Genomic DNA, 6,987 nt, shown 5'->3' on the forward strand with positions numbered 1-6,987 from the left:
GACACAAAATGTGCTCAATATAAACCCCAATTTACACTAAATTACAGATAATTGAGCTTGAAAAAGGGCTGTTGCAGCCTGTAAATGACTATTGTCAATCTTAGATTAGCCTTTAATGGGAATAATGTACAATGATGAGTAACGAAAGAGAGATGGTGGCTGGCAAGCAGTAGATGGAAGATATTAGCCAGTAGATGTTATGTAGTAGAAGGCAGAGAACTCTTGGTAGATAATGGCCTACGGATGGCAAATGGTGGTTTGTAGACAGTAGCCTGCATTTGGTAACTGCAGACAGTGTTTTTGGTGGAGTAGAGATGGCAGGTGGTGGCCAGTAGAGGGTCCAGTGTACAACAGGAGTGAGAACACCTCTGTGCAGTTCAAGTGATACGTCAATAACTGCATTAACTCTAAGCTGGACAGCAGAGCGCTTCCTTTTATGAACAATCTACATCAAATGCTTAATAAAGATTGCATTGAAAATAGAGCAACAAAGGGCGCAACAACACTGAATCCAGCTGTGAACACTGAAGCTAAACTGACCAGCTGCATGACAGTGGTGAATGAGTCAATGACATCAGAACTTTCTCAGTTTTGGACCTATGGAGCAACTGAAAAATCTGAATGTGAGACTTCACAAAGATGCAAAAGGATCCAGTGAGATCTGTGAGCGACTAAAAATCAGTGAAGCACTGTTGCAGCAGTAACCAGGAGGTCTAGAAGGAGCCATAGTAGCTCTGATCAGGACTGCAGTGGTCGTCCTCCTACAATGACTCCACACACAGTGAACTACTTTCACAATGTAGCTGTTAAAACAGACAAAGGCAGCTGCTTCAGACTTGGTCCAGGAGTTATCAATGGAAACCAGAGTTAGTGTGAAGCTCAGACAGTGTGAAAAAATACTTGTTGCTGTTCAGAACAAAACTTTAAGATGACAGTTTACTAAAGAACATGAAAAGGAGTCTGATGGATGTTGGAGAACATTCTTTGGTCACATGAAGATAAACTTGTTGAATGTCTGTGGATAAACCAAAATACTGGCAGACAAGATGGATACGTCCCAGTCTGCAGAAGCTTTAAGAAGAGGAATATAAGTAAAAACTACAACCTGGATGTTCAGTGATCTGACCGGCAGAAAGCAGCTGAAAGTATCGTACTGAAAATAATCAAAGATTAGAATCTCAGTAATGAAAGATGGACTGACTTTTGTTGCATCTAGTTCCCACTATGTGGCCTGAATTTTGAATATAGGAAATCCTAACTGTTCGACATCAGAGCAAACGCTCCTTTAGATGGCTACCTGCGGATAGCAGCATTTGTATAGCACACTTTGGCATTAAGTGACATTGTTATTCCATCATTTTTGGGGCCAATGAAGGTTTGCTGCTGTGTTTTTGTAGTTTATTTTTTTGTCTATGATAAGTAATAGATTAATAAAACTCAGTCCAGATCTCGCATGTGTCTTTATAATCACTCTGTAGCTGTTTGAGGAACCATATTGGTGATTTTATTGGTTAATTTATCAGAATAAAGCCAGTCAGTTTGTTCTGACAGATTTAAACACGCTTTCCCAGAATTCAGAGCGACAGATTTGTGATCGTCATTGAACGACGTGAGTGGTTCCTTTTAGGGAGGAGAAGCTTTAACTTCAACCCCTCTGGAGCTCTGAGTGTGTGTTTGTGTGTGTTTCTGTGTGTGTGTGTGTGTTGTTTACAGGCATTAACAGGAGGATATTTTTGCCATTTTTCCCCTCACAACTCTGTTTTTCTGTTTCCGTCTCTCCTGGTTCACTGCTGATGTGACGTTCTGCTGTTTTCTCAGACTCTCCGGTGGTTCCACTGCAATGGATGAATAAAGTTAAACCGTGTTGATCTCTCTGGGACGGTCGCTGTGTTCAGTTTGTTGTTTTCTCTTTTCTCCCTGATCACCGCCGTGCATCGTCAGCTTCATCACAGATTTATTTTAGCTGCAGCAGCAGCAGGACCTCACGCTGCTTGATGCTGTTCAACATAAAAGCACAGGAAAGATGCTAAAAGTGTGTGGTTAGGGTTTCTTGAACATCAAGACAAACAGAAAATCTTGACTAAACATCTGCTTACCAGCATTTTCTGCACATTTCTTCCTGACTGTGTGTTGTTGTGATCACCATTTATCATCTGCATGATGAAGCAGCAAACAGGATGAGCAGAGGAGGACCTTGAGATGTGGTTGAAAGCTTTGGAATGGACCTTGAGATTGGATTTTCTGGCATCATGTGGCACTTCATCATGACTTTTTACTACAATTAGAAGTATCAAAACCTTGCTCAGGAATTTAATTATAAATATTGCTGCTGGCTGATATTAAACTATTTCATAACAGTGTAGGGTATGTACGTAACCTATTAAATTCAGCTGTGTTGTGCAGTAGTGGTGGTGAACTCTGACCTGCCATTTGTCTTTGGTTTGATTTCTCTGTAAATCGGCCGTCAGACTTCTGGTTCAGTGCATCGGTACAGTAAGTCCTGCAGCGTGTTTGTTGGGCTGGAAGTTTTTCATCAAGGTCTCTTATCATTCTTACCTTTCTATCTGTTAAAGACAACATATTCCTGCATTAATGTGAGTAAATATGCTTGACATGTAAACTGTCTTTGTTCATTTCTGTTTGTTAGATTTGCCAGACTGAGGACTGTTTCCTCTTTGTGCTCTTTGCTGTGTTGTGATTGCAGTTTTTTTTAAACTGCTGTAGTCTTGTTTATTATTGGCCATGATGCTGGCAGACAGCAGAGGCCGATGCAATACGTTGTGGCCTCAGATTAAGGTTAGTTTATGTATAATAACGCTTCTGTTGGACTGCAGTGTGATAAAACAGCATCTGTCAGCAGGATACTGTATGTTTATGTGTATGCTTAAACAGTAGATAGTAAATTAGATTTGTGTAAGGGTCACTGGCTGCTTGATGTGGCGACTGCATATTTTACAAACCGTCGTTTCTCATTTTAACGCGCTGATTGTGTAACGTCACTTTTGATGTGGTGTCGCTTTTATTTTGAAGGAGTCAAAAGTCATGCCGCTTCCAAGCGTCACTCAAGAGGCGTGACTGACAGCCGCCTTGTCCAATCAGAACGCGACATTGCCGCTTCCTGTCCAATCAGAGAGCCGCTCGTCCGTCCGCCGCTCCCTGTTAGCTAAAGCTGATGTGGTTCAGTTTCTGCCACAAAACGAGCTCCAGCTGCGGCGTGTTTTACTGAAAACAGTCCGACAGAGAGCTCAGGTAGCGGCCAGCGGCCTCCCAGGTGTGTTTAAGCGGACGGAGACGCCGTGGTTTGCTGTTCGGGACTGTGGGAGTGGTCGCTATCCGCCTCGCTGGTAGTTCCTGCGGTCTGAGGGTGATAAATCCTAACGGCTGTGATAAGGTGATTTACACAGTTTCTATCATAGTTTATATCGATGTCATTATCTTTATTTGTATATGTGTGTGTGAGAGAGCGAGAGCTGGAGTGTGTTGGTGAACTGTGCTGGTTTAACTGGCCGACTGACTGGATTAGTCGGATCACCATTTAGTTTCATGGTGCTGCCTTCAGGTACTCGCTCAGTTCATTTAGTTGGAGGAAACAGTCTGTTAACGCTCATAAACTGTATATTAAGTCTGTTTAGCAGTCATAAACTACATAGTCAGTCTTTTTAACATTCATATTCTGTATATTCAGTCTCTGTAAAAGTCACAAAATGTATTTTCCGTCGCTTTAACCCTCCTAACATGTATATTCAGTGTGTTTAATAGTCATTAACTGTACATTCCTTCTCTGTAAGGTTAGATTAGCAGCACAGATACAGGAAAGAGCACAATAACACTACAGGAAGGGAAGGGAGCTAATCAACCATAAGTAGGAAGAGCTGAGGAATGCAATACAATAGAGCTGGACACTATATAGATCCATATAGTGGAAACTATGATTTAAAATAAAAAAGATAAATAAAAAAAAAAAAAAAAAAAAAAAAGGTAGAATATGACATTGTAAACCAGCTAAACTGTATGTTCAGTTTGTTCAACAGCCATAAAGTGTATATTCAGTCTCAGTAAAAGTCTAAAAATGTATATTTGGTCTCTTTAACCCTCATAAACTGTATATTCTATCTCCTTAACCCTATTAAACTATATATACAGTCCTTTTAACAGCCACAAACCACATATTCAGTCTCTCAATTAGTCATAAACTGTATATTCAGTCACTACATAACAGCCATAAACTACATATTCAGTCACTACATAACAGCCATAAACTACATATTCAGTTGCTATAACAGCCATAAACTGTATATTCAGTCTCTGGTAACGGCTCAGGTGTGGCAGAGTCACCTGGCAGCTTTCAAACGTGTAATTTGAGCAGAGAACAGTCAGCTGTGACTGAAGATGTGAGCAGTTTGAAGTCAGGTGAATGTAAAACTTGGTGTTCAGGTGAATATGTCAGCTGTGGTTTTTCTGTGCTCTCATTAAGGAAATAATATTTAGCACCATTCAGCGAGGACAGCCTCAGTTTGTAGCAGATCTGCACTGTTTGGGTTTTGTCACTTTGGAGTAAAGTAAGTCAGATTAACTCAACTTTTGCTGCTTGACAGAAAAAGAAAACTCTCACGGTTCTCACTTTCTACGTCTGATCTGCAAGAGAAGTCTGTCTGTCTGCTGATTTGGGGATTGTTGGAGATTTTTTAGTCTAATTTAAGAGGTTTGTTGTAACGTAAGCACGAACAGATGAGAAACTCAAATCAGAAATCAGTGGTAGGGCTGCAAGGTTAATGGAATATTACTCCTAATTTTTGGTCTAAATGAACATAAATGACTGTGATGTTGACGTCTGTCATAGTAAACAGCCTGTGTAGTTAAAATCACCTGGTTTCTGACATTAGAACTCCTTATTTCAAGAGAAAATGACTTGAAAGTTGTCAAAAATCACAAAAAAAGTTGTTCAAAGTGACTCAAAATATGTCCGAAACCACTTGGAAATTTGGCCAAAATGTCTTAAACCAGTTGAAAATGTGTGAAACATGAGTCAAAATGTGTCCAAAATTAAAATGAAGGTTAAATGAAGTAGATGTGACGTTAAAACTCCTTATTTGACTCGGTTCAAACGAGTGTCTGGTCTCTCACTGTTGGACCGTGAGGCGTTTAGGGAACATCTGGAAACTGTCACGTCTGTTAATAAGCAGATTTTCAGCCGTTGAGGAGTTTTGGGTTCAATTTAGTTTATATTTATATGATCTGAATGGATTATTTTGAGTCTGCTTTTGATGCAGGAATGTAGCACAGCATGAAACTGAAAGCTCTGAAGTGAAATAAAAATGTTTAGACTCTAAAATCAGTGAATAATTGTGATAAATAATCGTGATCGCGATATTGAGCCGAAATACTCGTGATGATCATTTTGTCCATAATGGTGACGCCTTCATCAGTTGTATAGAAATACTTATTATTCCATCAACTATTCCAGATTTATATGACGGTTTTACAAGATCTGAGAAAGGTTCCACACATATGAAGTCATATTTGAAGTTAGTTTTAATTTCTCTGCAGATACACTCCTTCACCAAATCCTTCTTTCTAAACAGAGTGATTCAAATCACCTCCGAAAAGTTCCTGTTTTTTTTTTTATTTTTATGTTGTGATGTCAATTTTTTTCCCAACGTGGTGCAGCTTCAGTTGAAAGCTGCTGTTTCTGTGAAGACTTCATCCGTTCATTCAGCATCTGTTGGACAGTTAGCGGCCCTTTTTTGCATGTTATATAGATAAATTAGCGCAGCCACATGGCGTTATCTCAAGAGACGGTTGCAGAGGGAATGAGATGCACCATAAAATGTGTCACAGATACGACAGACGGATCGCGACAAATAAACTCATGCATTCTTCTGTTTATGGCTTTATGTGGTGCCACGGTGGCCTTGAATTGTTTTTAGTGCAGGTTTCAAGTTGAAGAAGCTGTTCAGTAACTCGGCTGTAGTTTCTGCAGAAGTATTGGTGGTGTTTAAACGTTTCTGACATTCAGCCAGAAGTTTCAGGCTGAAGTGATGAGGTTGTTCTTCTCTCTGCAGTATGTGACAGTTATTATATCTCGTTACCGTTAGTAGGACGGCAGCTTTGTTGTTTTTTTCTGAGGCTGAGCTGATGTTTGATAACTGGAAGCTCAAATTTCTGCAGAGAACATAAGATAGCAGTGACATACAGGGCTCATATCAACCAACTGCCCTCAGAAGAACTTTGCCTAAAATCTACGATAACTTTAGTATATTTAAAGAAGCAGTGCACAGTTGTACCTTCAGACTGAGAATATGTTCAGAGCTACAGACCCTTGAAGTGCACAGAGGAGAGTCCACCATCATTTCTGAAGCTCAGAACTTCATCAGTACAGCAGATACACACATTTTCAGGTTGAAAAACACATTTAAATCAATTTTAGATCCACTCCAGGTGTCACAAGATGAAGTCTAAATCATTTTTTTCCCTTTAACCAACTTTGAGCATCAGTATTATGGCGATAGAGTGTTAAAATAAGACCAACTTAGAAATGATGTTCCCACAGAGTGAATCATGTCTAGAAGATTCTGGTGTCAAATGTTGGTTAAAAAAAACTTGTTCTGACCAACCACCATCACACATGCTGATGTGGAACATTTACCCAGAATGCACTTTTTTAAGTTTTCTCTGTTGAATTATCAGAAAACAGAAACTCATCCAGGAAACCAGTGATTGTTTCTGTGACTCTACGTCATAGATATACTGTTAAAGCTGTGATACATCCCATAATACTGATGCTCACAGTCGGTTATAGAGGAAAATGAACACAAAACAGGTTTATTGGTTAGACTGTGATGCCTGGATGGATTTAGAACGGACTTGGTTGCAGATTTTAATTTAATTTAAATGTGATTTTTAACCCTGAAAATTTCTTTTTTTAATATTTCCTGTATTTGTGAAGTTATGAGGCTCATAAATGATGAAAAAAGTCATAATAATAAG

The 6,987-nt window shown here is 39.5% G+C and overlaps 1 protein-coding gene across 3 annotated transcripts in view; it reads left to right on the forward strand.

The window, feature by feature from the left end:
• cpne1 (copine I) overlaps positions 1 to 6,987 on the forward strand; it is a 42,567-nt gene that overhangs the window by 11,649 nt on the left and 23,931 nt on the right. For 2 of the 3 annotated variants that reach the window (XR_520852.1, XM_008298650.1), the window contains exon 1: positions 3,144 to 3,391. The exons of the other annotated variant lie outside the window; for it this stretch is intronic. The gene's annotated coding sequence lies outside the window, so the exon portion shown is untranslated. Of the gene's footprint in view, positions 1 to 3,143; positions 3,392 to 6,987 lie in introns of those variants that run through there. 3 annotated transcript variants of the gene reach the window in all.

The sequence above is a fragment of the Stegastes partitus genome, unplaced genomic scaffold, assembly GCF_000690725.1.
Source record: "Stegastes partitus isolate 25-593 unplaced genomic scaffold, Stegastes_partitus-1.0.2 Scaffold1336, whole genome shotgun sequence".
NCBI classification, from domain to species: Eukaryota; Metazoa; Chordata; class Actinopteri; family Pomacentridae; genus Stegastes; species Stegastes partitus.